This window comes from Hyperolius riggenbachi, chromosome 1 (genome assembly GCF_040937935.1).
Source record: "Hyperolius riggenbachi isolate aHypRig1 chromosome 1, aHypRig1.pri, whole genome shotgun sequence".
In the NCBI taxonomy this organism is placed as follows: Eukaryota; Metazoa; Chordata; class Amphibia; order Anura; family Hyperoliidae; genus Hyperolius; species Hyperolius riggenbachi.
The window spans coordinates 666,574,631-666,587,356 of record NC_090646.1 but is presented as its reverse complement, the minus strand read 5'-3'; positions in this window follow the sequence as shown (position 1 = coordinate 666,587,356).

Genomic DNA, 12,726 nt, shown 5'->3' with positions numbered 1-12,726 from the left:
ATAACTAGAACCTGAAACCACTAAATATTTCGCACACTCAAATTAACTCCTTTTTTTTGGTTTTTTATACGTCTTGATTCTTGTGATAATGCTGTGGTGGTGAATTATGTTTGGATGTACAGGTAAGTGTAACCCATTAGCATTGTTTATTTATGTTTGTCAAAGCAAACAGAAGACTAAATAATCAAATCTGTACATGTTGTAGTCATGTCATGTGCTACCAGGGTCTCCGACAGAATTAAAATCTACCACGAACTTCTTTGTTTACTGTCAATTGTTTCGTAACATTATGATCCCTCAACATACTTATCAACTCAGAAAAAGAACCTTCTTTATCCAAACTAGATTTATCCGTTCATTAATATGAAAAGCAGGAAAGTAACATGTTGTATTGATATTCATATAGCCTTTTCACTAGAGTAAATGAGCATAGGGTGTCAAAAATACGTGGGACGATATTTAGTAGTTTGGAAAGATAAAAGTGTATGTCACAATGAACATGAAAGGATACTTGCTGAAGGACAAATGCCTGTAATCAATGAATTGTTAACCCTCCAACAGTAGATATATCTACTATAATGTATAACTTTGATTTAGTGTGATTGCCCTTTTATTTAAGTTATATCACTGACACCTGTGAACGGCTGTACCTGCATTAGCTTTGAGGGACTTTGGTAATGAAAATTTTATAATAGGTCGAGGCAGGTGATGTGTAATCAAAATATTTTTTTTCATATCCCTGCTCTCCCTAACAACTCAACAAACTTTACAATGCTGGTTCACCTGCTACCCATCTTGCTGTTCATATCCATACCACATAAGAATCCCAGCTCTCGGTAACAAATCAGGCGTAGAGGGAGTGAGCTGTCATTGCAATTAAACAGTACTCCTCCATCCATTTCCTGTGTTTTTTCCCTCAGGAGTAGTGAAATGCTTTTTAATGATCAGGTTCATGCGTTGTAAACAACAACTTTGCAATGTCTCGCTTCATGCATTGTTACAAACAGCTTTTTAAATTGCTGGTTTATGCCGAATAAAGAAACGCTTTTCACTTAGTTTGTTCCTACAGTTTGCATAAACTCTTAGTAATTGGCATTTTCTCCCCTTGATTCATGAGTTCCATTAAAAATCATTTCTATACACCACATGAATGGAGGGGATAACTGGTTGACAGAAAAGCGTTTCATTACAGTACATGAACAGATCAATTTCAAAGCGGAACTTTACAGTGTATTAACCTGCTTGTTACAATGCGGTTCAGTACGCCAAAGACAGCACACGCCAGGGAATGGTTGGAGGCTAACTGTATAATTGCGCTGCCAGTTGACTCCCTCTACGCCTGCACTCTGAATGTGTGCAGGGGTCCTTCTCAGGTATGCTAATGAAGGGGAAGATGGGCAGCAGATGAACGAGTATTTGAAATTATTATTAGTAATTTGGTAGAGCAGGGCCATGCAATTTTTTATCATTTCTTTATACCTGACAAGGCTCCCCCAAATCTAATTTATCAATTTAAAAAGGCCATGTTCGGTAATGCAGTGAAGTTTGTACATAGGCTACACTGATATATGTTAAACAAAAAGTCCATAACCCATACCGAAAAAATATATGTGTGTGTGTGTGTGTGTGTGTATGTATATATAATATATATATCTATATATATATATATATATATATATATATATATATATATATATATATATATATATATTTATATATGTATGTATGTATGTATTTATATATACATGTATATGTATGTAAGTATATATGTATATATGTTTGGATATATGTATATGTATGTATATATGTATGTATATGTATATATGTATGTTTGTATATGTATGTATTTATGTATGTATGTATATATTTATATGTATGTATGTATGTATTTATTTTTATGTATATAGACATATACATATATATATATATATATATATATATATATATATATATATATATATATATATATATATATATACGTACATACACATATATAAACGTACATACACACACATATACATACATACATACATACACACACACACACACATATAAATACATACATACATACATATATACATACAAACACATATACATACATACATACACACACATATACATACATACATACATACATACATACACACACACACACACACACACATATACATAAATACATACACACACATATACATACATACATACATACATACATACATAAACACACATATACATACACACACATATACATAGATACATACACACATACATACATACACAGACATATACATACAAACATACACACACTCACATACATACATACACACACATACATACATATATACACACACATACACACACACACACACACACACACATTACATATATGTACAGTTTGATGGTTTCCAATTAAACGATTTGTGGTAGTCCTCCCTTGCAAGCTACACTAATTCTTTGAAATACAACGATAAATGTGTGGTGCATCTAGAACTGTAGACGTTACAATTGAATTTTTGTAATATTCATTTTGAAATAGTATCCTTGTGAAACGTGTCCCATTAACCTTGTGATAATTTCTTCATACATGTATATTCTTTTGTGTTTAACTTTTATATGTAAAACATGTTTAAAGGAGTTCTTTTGCGCAAAAAGTAGGCAGTTAAAAAATGTGACAGATGACAGGTTTTGAGCCAGTCCATCTTTATAAGGGGGATTCTCCGGGCGTTTTTTGTTTTCAACAGCATTTCATGACCAACAGTTGCAAACTTTAACTGACATAATCATAGGCTTCCACAATCGATATTTCACTATAGTAGGCAAATAAAGGGTTGTTCATAGTCGGAATTTTAAATATCCCTTAAATAATGTTTTTCTTTATAAGCTGTTTTAAGAATGTAAACTTTCGCTGTATGCAACGGGTTTGTTTGCAGCCGTTAGGTGCCTCAAATATAACTAAACGCGATCTAACTGTTACATCTTTACCACGACAATTGAGTTTTGTAATACAGCAAAACGTAGTACACGCTTAATATATGTAATGGTTAGGTATTGGCTTCAACAAAAAAAAAAAATAAGGTTTAAAAAATATAATTTTTATTATCGGTTGTTTCCAAACCGTTCACTACGTTTATTTGTTACGCCCGCAATAAAGGTTTGCATTTTTACGAGAGATATGGTTTATATTTTACTAACCACTACATCTTTTACTCTACTTTGCTATAGTTTACAGAAGACTACGTTATTTTTGCGGTTTATATTTAAACGAACAGTTGGGATGTAATAATGTAGCCGTCGTCTGTAAATTATATTGGTAGTTAAAATACACTGATTTATAGTTTATATTTTGCTATGCAAAAGTACAGTGCTAATTGTTATAGCCTTTCATTTGCTGTTAAGGGTTCTAACCGAAGGACATGTGGTAACCTCTGTTAGCGATATAGTGCAGTTGACGCTATTAAATAATTTCCGTGTAGACGTAGTTGGAATCATGTGTTGTTTATAGTGTTTATGATGTTAAGCGCTATTGTCCATAGGAAATAATGAGGAATTGTAAACGGTTATATTAGTAGAATGTTATATGTAAGCGGAAAATAGTGTTTTGCGCCCTTTTTTCCTAGCGGGCGCAGTGTAAGCGATAATTAACATTGCTCTCTATGGCGGCGCCCTTATAGTCCATGAGCGGCATGCGCCCTTTTTTACTATCTCGTATATGCACTGCTGGTTGTTCACTTGCTCTTTGTCTGGCGTGCGATCACATATGTGGGAGCACCCAGATCCGTAGTCAGATCCGCAAGTGTGCCGGGACCAGCTGGAGCTGTAATCCTACACTTAGCTAGATTCTGTTTGATAGCTAAAGTACTAGTTTGATTGTGATTATTTGTTATGACTTTCTGCCTGCCTTGACTACCCTTTTGAACTCTTATCTTGTACCTCGATATTTCTGATACTCTGTTGCCGAACCCCGGCTCTTTCCTTGACTCTGCTTCTGCCTCCTGATTTTGTACCCCGATATTTCTGATACCCCGTTGCTGAACCCTGCCTGTACTTTGACTCCGCCTTTGCCTCCTGATCTTGTACTTTATCTGTCCGTGTGTGTACGACCTGGCTTGTCCGACCTCGAGAACCGACCTTACTGTTAGAGGCGGTTCCTCGTTCTGTTAAGTGACCCTTCCGCCAGAGGGTTACTTTCAGTATATCCTTCCCGCTGGCAGCCTGACTCCTCCCGCCTTGGAGAGCTCAGGTTTGCGGAAGGAATCTGTGCAGCTCTCCTTACTGCACTGAGGCCTAGTCCTCAAAGTGTTACAGTTACACCAAACACTACACTCTACTCAGGTGAACAGAGGTTAGCTAGTATATCGGATTATCAGTGATACTGCAGATCACGTATAATCTGATATACATCTGTATTTCCTGTGATACTGCAGATCACTGGTAATCAGATCCTCTCTGTGCTTCACCGATCGTTACAAATGCATGTGGTTTATGATTTCTGACTGTTAAATGAAAACCGTGTAGAGCACAGCTATGAAATTCATATAGTCTTATTCATTAAAATCTACCCAATGTGCTGATATAAAATTCATCCCGTCCAGTTATTGGTGTACGACCCTTCTCGGGGACAGGACAGCCTAACGCACTCATGCAAGATGTCATATTAAGCGGTATTTTCTGACAATTATGAATCCGTTGTCCGAATAAATGTGACATTATAAGTTACAGTTTTTTACAATTTAAGCTCAAAATTCCTCTAGGAGGAGGTGGGCTGTCATTGGTGGGTAATTCAGAGGGGGCAGGCGTTGCCACACCCCCAAATCAGCTTCATCAAAAGCACATTGCCAGCAGGTGGACTTCAGTCCTCCATCTTAACATCATCTGGATTACAACTAGACCTGCTGCTGGGCAGAGGACCACCCAGTAGCCATCTTGGAACTGTAACATCTGCTTGGATTACAAAATATGCCTAAAGGCCTATGATTCTGAAACCAAGGACTTTGCATTTCTTTTCCCAGAAGGACATACTTCCGCATGAACTGAAGTATCCGTATTTTCTCTCCCTTTTTATTTTTTCATACTTTGCTATTATTTGTCTCTATAATTGTTGATTTTAACGATTTTCTGTACATATTAATTATTTATATTGCTTTTATAATAAACAATGCTAACGTAATTTATTGGTCTGGCTACACCTATCATTCAGCAACATAAGACTGAACCCTGGCTTCTGAAGAGTCGCTACTATTATTGATAGCTAGATAAAATAGAGTGTATTTAACTGTTTTCTATTTGCAGGTCTAGAGTCAGTCAGTCAGTGGGTTCCTCTGTCACATGAGAACAGATGTGGTGGCAGTTATACCCTGAAATAATGTGTAATTTGTATTACCGTAACTCACGGGCTCCCTTCTAGTCGGTCTGCTGCCAAAACACCAAGCGGTTTCTGCGCACCGATTGCGACCACAGATTGCATGGTCTGTGTGCTGAAACCGTTTGGAAGGCATTGTGCAGTCCAGCCACTAGGAGGCGGTAACAGCCCCTTCTAGTAAAACCTGGTTTAAGGGTCCGCTCCTCTCGGCCGCAGTATGGTCTGAGGTGGCGACGGAGGTAGTGTCAGCTGACAGGATAGTCAGCTGACACTTAGGCAGGGTTTTTTAAAATAATATATGAAATGGTTGCTGACCCTGCCTGGGATTGAACCCTGGTCTCCCACGTCAGAGGTGGTGAGCTTGACCACTGTGCTATGGCTGATACTGCCAAAAAGGTTTGCTGGTCAGTACTGGGTGGCTAAGCTGACCTGTTGTGGTCATCTGTATCAGCTGATCTCACTGTCATCTGATTAATGCCTGCGTGTGATTGGCTGTTGTATGCATGTGGCCGTCCACTGATTAGTTGCATGCAGTATATTAACCTGCTGAGTGCTTCCTGTCATTTCCTGTGATCGCGTTAGCTAGTCTAGTTGCTGCTGGGTGCGTGTATACTGGTTGGAAAACTATTCTTTATTGGATTACTCGGATTTTTGACCTCTTCCTGATTTTGGACCTTTCTTGCTCGCCGCCTGAACTGACCCCGGAAACTCTCGACTACTCTCTTGCCTGCTCCTTCTGTACTGCGAATCTTGTATACCTGTGTATGACTGTTATTGGACTCTGCTTTTGGTTCTCGTGTTTGGTGTTGGTGATCTATCTATACCCACCCAGCGTTCTGCCTCAATATCTTGCACCCTAAAGGCCTGGGTGTAACCGAAGTCGGGTAGGTGTTGTCTCTCACCTCCCGTTCAAGCGGGGACCCGCCACACAAGGCGAAGACACCGGAGGTAGATTGGGACATTGAGGCTGATTCGTGGGTGGATAGGTTGCCAGACCTTACACCTGGATACAAATGGTCAATTAAGCTTTGCTGTTATATAAAATGACGTACCTCAATAGGAACTGTCCTACTAAATTTAATAAGATCTGGGATGAAGAATGGATGGAGGTCTGTGCTCCTGAACTGTCTGACTGAGTTATTTTTGGTTCACCTTTTCGGCATAGTGACTTGGCTTTGGCGAATGCCTCCAGCCCTCCACCCTCATTTTTCCCCTTTCTTTTTTCTCTCTTCTCTCTCTTTCTTCTTTTACTCTTTTCTTTGTTTTTTCCCCTTCTCTTTACAATTTTATTTTTCTATTTTCCTTGCTTATCTTTTTATCTTTCTAGGTCACCTCCATACCACTATTTTTGTCCTGACTTTATTTCAAAGTAGAATGATGCCTACTTATCTTATGTGCATAGGCTGGAAAGTTATATAGTGTTATTTGCCTAGTCGTTGGCCGCTAGGTGCAACTTCCCTGTTGCATGCACTATAGGTTATAATGTTTGCAGGAACACGTGAAGAAAAAAGATCCGGGCACCAGCTTGCCGTTCAGCAGCCACCTTTAATTACATCCCCAGCATCCCCATAACACACGTGAAAAATTGCCTGACAGCCGTTTCGCGGGATAAGAGACCCGCTTCTTCAGCGGCTAATACACTGAGCCAGCTGTCATCTAGTGCCGATCGACTTCCTCTTGTGGGTTATAATGTTTGCATTCCATGCTGTAAGTTTGCACTACTCCATTTTATATTTATTATTATATGATTGCTTATTTCTGGCAGGTTTTGTATGCGTCAGTTATACCATGTTTGTATCATTCTGTTGTATGTGATCAATAAAATGTTATTGTTAAAAAAGAATCTGTAAGGTTCTTGCAATGTGAAAATCGAATTTGTTCAGAACCAATATTTTAGCAAGTATATCTGTAAAAAGATATACAGATTTCTCCTTCAGTTTTCAGTCTAATACAGTGATGTGAAAAACTATTTGCCCCCTTCCTGATTTCTTATTCTTTTGCATGTTTGTCACACTTAAATGTTTCTGCTCATCAAAAACCGTTACCTATTAGTAAAAAATAACATAATTGAACACAAAATGCAGTTTTAAATGATGGTTTTTTATTATTTAGTGAGGAAAAAAAAACTCAAAACCTACATGGCCCTGTGTGAAAAAGAAATTGCCCCCTGAACCTAATAACTGGTTGGGCCACCCTTAGCAGCAATAACTGCAATCAAGCGTTTGCGATAACTTGCAACGAGTCTTTTACAGCGCTCTGGAGGACTTTTGGCCCACTTATCTTTGCAGAATTGTTGTAATTCAGCTTTATTTGAGGGTTTTCTAGCATGAACCGCCTTTTTAAAGTCATGCCACAACATCTCAATAGGATTCAGGTCAGGACTTTGACTAGGCCACTCCAAAGTCTTCATTTTGTTTTTCTTCAGCCATTCACAGGTGGATTTGCTGGTGTGTTTTGGGTCATTGTCCTGCTGCAGCACCCAAGATCGCTTCAGCTTGAGTTGACAAACAGATGGCCGGACATTCTCCTTCAGGATTTTTTGGTAGACAGTAGAATTCATGGTTCCATCTATCACAGCAAGCCTTTCATGTCCTAAAGCAGCAAAACAACCCCAGACCATCACACTACCACCACCATATTTTACTGTTGGTATGATGTTCTTTTGTTGAAATGCTGTGTTACTTCTATGTCAGATGTAACGGGACAGGCACCCTCCAAAAAGTTCAACTTTTGTCTCGTCGGTCCACAAGGTACTTTCCCAAAAGTCTTGGCAATCATTGAAATGTTTTTTAGCAAAACTGAGATGAGCCTTTGTTCTTTTTGCTTTAAAGTGGTTTGCGCCTTGGATATCTGCCATGCAGGCCGTTTTTGCCCAGTCTCTTTCTTATGGTGGAGTCGTGAACACTGACCTTAATTGAGGCAAGTGAGGTCTGCAGTTCTTTAGATGTTGTCCTGGGGTCTTTTGTGGCCTCTCGGATGAGTTTTCTCTGCACTCTTGGGGTAATTTTGGTCGGCCGGCCACTCCTGGGAAGGTTCATCACTGTTCCATGTTTTTGCCATTTGTGGATAATGGCTCTCACTGTGGTTCGCTGGAGTCCCAAAGCTTTAGAAATGGCTTTATAACCTTTACCAGACTGATAGATCTCAATTACAGTACTTTTGTTCTCATTTGTTCCTGAATTTCTTTGGATCTTGGCATGATGTCTAGCTTTTGAGGTGCTTTTGGTCTACTTCTCTGTGTCAGATAGCTCCTATTTAAGTGATTTCTTGATTGAAACAGGTGTGGCAGTAATCAGACCTGGGGGTGACTACAGAAATTGAACTCAGGTGTGATAAACCACAGTTAAGTTATTTTTAAACAAGGGGGGCAATCACTTTTTCACACAGGGCCATGTAGATTTGGAGTTTTTTTTCTCACTAGATAATAAAAACCATCATTTAAAACTGCATCTTGTGTTCAATTATGTTATCTCTGACTAATAGTTAACGGTTTTTGATGAGCAGAAATATTTAAGTGTGACAAACATGCAAAAGAATAAGAAATCAGGAAGGGGGCAAATAGTTTTTCACACCACTGTATATAATAGAAAAAGATTAAGTATGCCAGCTAGATGAAGGAACGTTCCATTGAGATAAGCAAGCCATTTTCCAAGTAATCAGAGCAATCAATCTAATGTCACTTCATGTCCTATCAGAGTGACCAGAATATGTGTCTTGCATGACTTGAGGGTTTTTCATCAGTTGTATGATCCAATGATCTATGTGTAATTGATGTAACGCCTATAATCCACCTACACTTCACCTACTATGGGATATGACTCATTGTGGAGTTTGGATCAAAGATTTATAGTAATAATGATGGTAGAAATATGTATTCTAAGCTTTGCTTCATCTATGCAGCCAAGATGTACTCAATTCTGTATTAATGATGGATTGATGCCAATTACCTTCCTATATGCTCTGAGCATCTGAAGATCTGCTGGAAGCTGTGAGGACATACAGGAGACGTTTTCTAACATTCATGAGCCAGCACAAAGTATGAAAAAGGACCCTACTGTGTCCCTACCCAGTGTGTGCGTTATGCTGAAGGTTCTGCAATGACTCATTCATTTCATAGGCAGAAGGAATTTCACAAATCCACAGAAATGCTGAATATATAGAACAATCACTCCCATCTCAATAACAGCTGACACTACCATTCAAAGGAGCTTTCACAGTGAAACAAGCAGAACTTCTGAGCAGCGAAGCGAGAAAACACTAGAATTGACCTCAACCATATAATAAGACTTGGCAGAAAGATGGTCGGGGAAGGGCGGGAGGTCTTCCGCTCCAGCTGTTGGGGAAGAGATTCTTGCATTAGGAAGGAGGTTGTATGAGACTGTGGGGTTCATGATAGAGACTGTTGGCAGAGAATGCTGATGGTGCAGGGGATGAATAAAGGAGGTTCCTTATGGTGCTTCACCAACTGGGCTTTGTGGTGCACAATAGTAAAAAAAAAAAAAAAAGTTTTGCATCTTGGTTGTACCAACAGTCTAGCACCATTCAAAATAAACAGGATACTGATGGGGACATCAAACTTTAAGGCCCGGTTCACATTAGCGTTCGCTGTCCGGATTCGCCGGGCCGGATCCGGACCGTATACTGTACAAACGGAACGGACGTTCGGCATAGCAATGCAAAGTCTATGCGGCCGTACACACGTGTCCATTCCGTACGGACCGGAGCCAGACCGACTTTTCCAACATGCTCTATTTTTTAGGTCCGGATCATCCGGCCGATGCACGCGGACCGGAGCCTGACTGCACCATCCGGCAATAGAAACCAATGGGAAACGGAAAGCACAGAACACACTGGCTATAAAAACAGGACGTTCTACCCCACTTCCTATGCGTTTTCTATGGTAATAGCGGCCATTTTGGATGGAGACACATGGGCCCAGCATTTCTGGAGTGGAGCAGCAGTGACTTTGTGCTGGAGCTGTTTGGCAGTATGTCGGACGTGGAGGTGAGGCCCTACACAGCGGAGGACCTGATTCTACAGGTGCAGCAGATACCTGCCCTGTGGGACAAGGGGGACAAAGACCACAGGTCTCTCCAACAATGACCCCTGCGCTTCTGCTGACCTCCCAGACCCCAGGAATTTATATAGTGTGTTATCTCTTTAAAAAAACGGATCCGGATCGCAGCCGTATTCATAACTGATGAAAAACGTATGCAAACGGACCGGATCTGGACCGGATCCGGATAGGAACCGTACGGGTCCGGTCCGGATCCGGTCCGGACATCCGGTCCGTTTTTTCCAAAAACGCAAGTGTGAACGGGGCCTAAGAGGGATTTACTCATCAACAACAAGTTTAATAGTACTATTCAATGCCAAGCAGCTGCAGCTAAAACTAATATAATTTTTTTAATGTATTAAACAGACATTAAACAGAAAATAAAAACCCAAATTTGTGATGCTAGCATAATACTTCCCCTGTTTTGCTTTCTTATGAGGCCACATCTGGAATATGGAATCCAGTTCTGGGCACCACATTACAGGAATAATATTGCAGCTTTAGAGCAGGTGCAGACTGCAGAGACGAGCAACAAACTTATTAAGAAGAAAGAAAGGTGTCACCTACCAATAAAGGTTAGATAAAAAAAATTAATTGCATATGGGCCATTGTCATTTATGGGTACAGATGGTCAATGATGTGCTCATAATTCAAGGTGTGTGGTTACATGTTGCAGATAAGTGATCCTCAATATATATATATATATATATATATATTCAAATAATCCCCAGCACCCCAACCCCACCCCAACAGTGACCATATAAATAACATCATCAATATCTTGTGGAAGCTGGATACAATAAAGCATGCCATTCCTTTATTACAGAGAGTTCTAGATTTTTTGAAGTGGTGGAGAAACATTCTCCACTTTCTTGGGGAACTGGTCTCTTTAGGACATATTTTTCAAAACTGTTCAACAATGAAAGATAAATGAAAAGTAGAAAACAGAGGAAAGCATTGTGACATTTATGTATTTTTTGGCACGTTTATCAATATGGTGAACAGAAAACTGATGATATATTTATCACCACAAGGATGGAGGATGACTTATCGCCATCTCTAACTACCGATCATTGAGCTCTCCAGTTAAAATGTGACACCCCTACACATTCTCCCCTTTCACTCATACAAGTGCACCCACCACCAGGCCACCCTCCATAACAGTACACTCACAATTTCATCTGGCCTGACACTCTAGTGCAGCCACTAACCCAAGTCTTCTCTTCTGCCTTTTCCCCATAGTTAAAGTGGATCCGAGATTAAAAACTAACTATAACAAGTAACTTGTCTATATATCTTATCTAAAGTTTAGATAGTTTACTCAGCAAATCTAGCTGCAAGTAGCTTCAACAGTTTATGATTATTTCTTCCTGTGATACAATGATGGCAGCCATGTTCTATTTGTCACATTACACAAATAAGCTGATAGCATCTCCAGCCCTCAGCTTGTGAAAAGTCCACTCTCATCTCCTCCTCCCTTCTGCCTCTGAAATCTCTGGCTAGTAACACCTCCTCCTCCTGCCCAGACTGAGCTCCCATAAGCCCTTGCTACATTGCTCAAAGAGTGCCAAGGCACAAAAGGAGCTGTGGGCGAGGCTCAGGCTCAGACTGAGCCACCAAACTGCCAATGTTTCCATCGGTAGGCCCCACCTCCTGGGGGCCCCAGAGCTGAGAAGGAGGGGGCACAGCGCAGGAAGGGTGCAAATTGGGCATTGAGCAGCGGGAAGGGGGGGAAGCCTCCCCCCCTCCCTCACCTAGGGGACCCCCTTCCACGCTCCCCCCCTCCAAAATTGCAGCCAGCAGCGGCAGCGAGCAGGAATAGCTTACCGGCATCAGATCCATAGCTCTGCGTGCCGCTGCTGGTCTCCGTCTCCTGCACTGACCGTCCAATCACGCTCTCACAGTACTTCCTGTGAGAGCGTGCAGGAGACGGAGACCAGCAGCGGCACGCAGAGCTATGGATCTGATGCCGGTAAGCTATTCCTGCTCGCTGCCGCTGCTGGCTGCAATTTTGGAGGGGGGGAGCGCGGAAGGGGGTCCCCTAGGTGAGGGAGGGGGAGGCTTCCCCCCCTCCCCGTTGCTCTGTGCCCGCTGCCCCCCTTCCAAGCTGGGGGGAACTTAGACCTGGCTCTGCTTACCTAACTGGGGACACCAGTGACCTGCTTACATAAACAGGGCTCCAGGTGAGGGAGGGGGAGGCTTCCCCCCCCACTCCGCCGCTTTGTCCCCACTGCCCCCCCTTCCAGCATGGTGGCCCCCACTAACTGGGGACCTGCCTTTGTGGGGATATCTGCCGCCAATCTGATTGCAT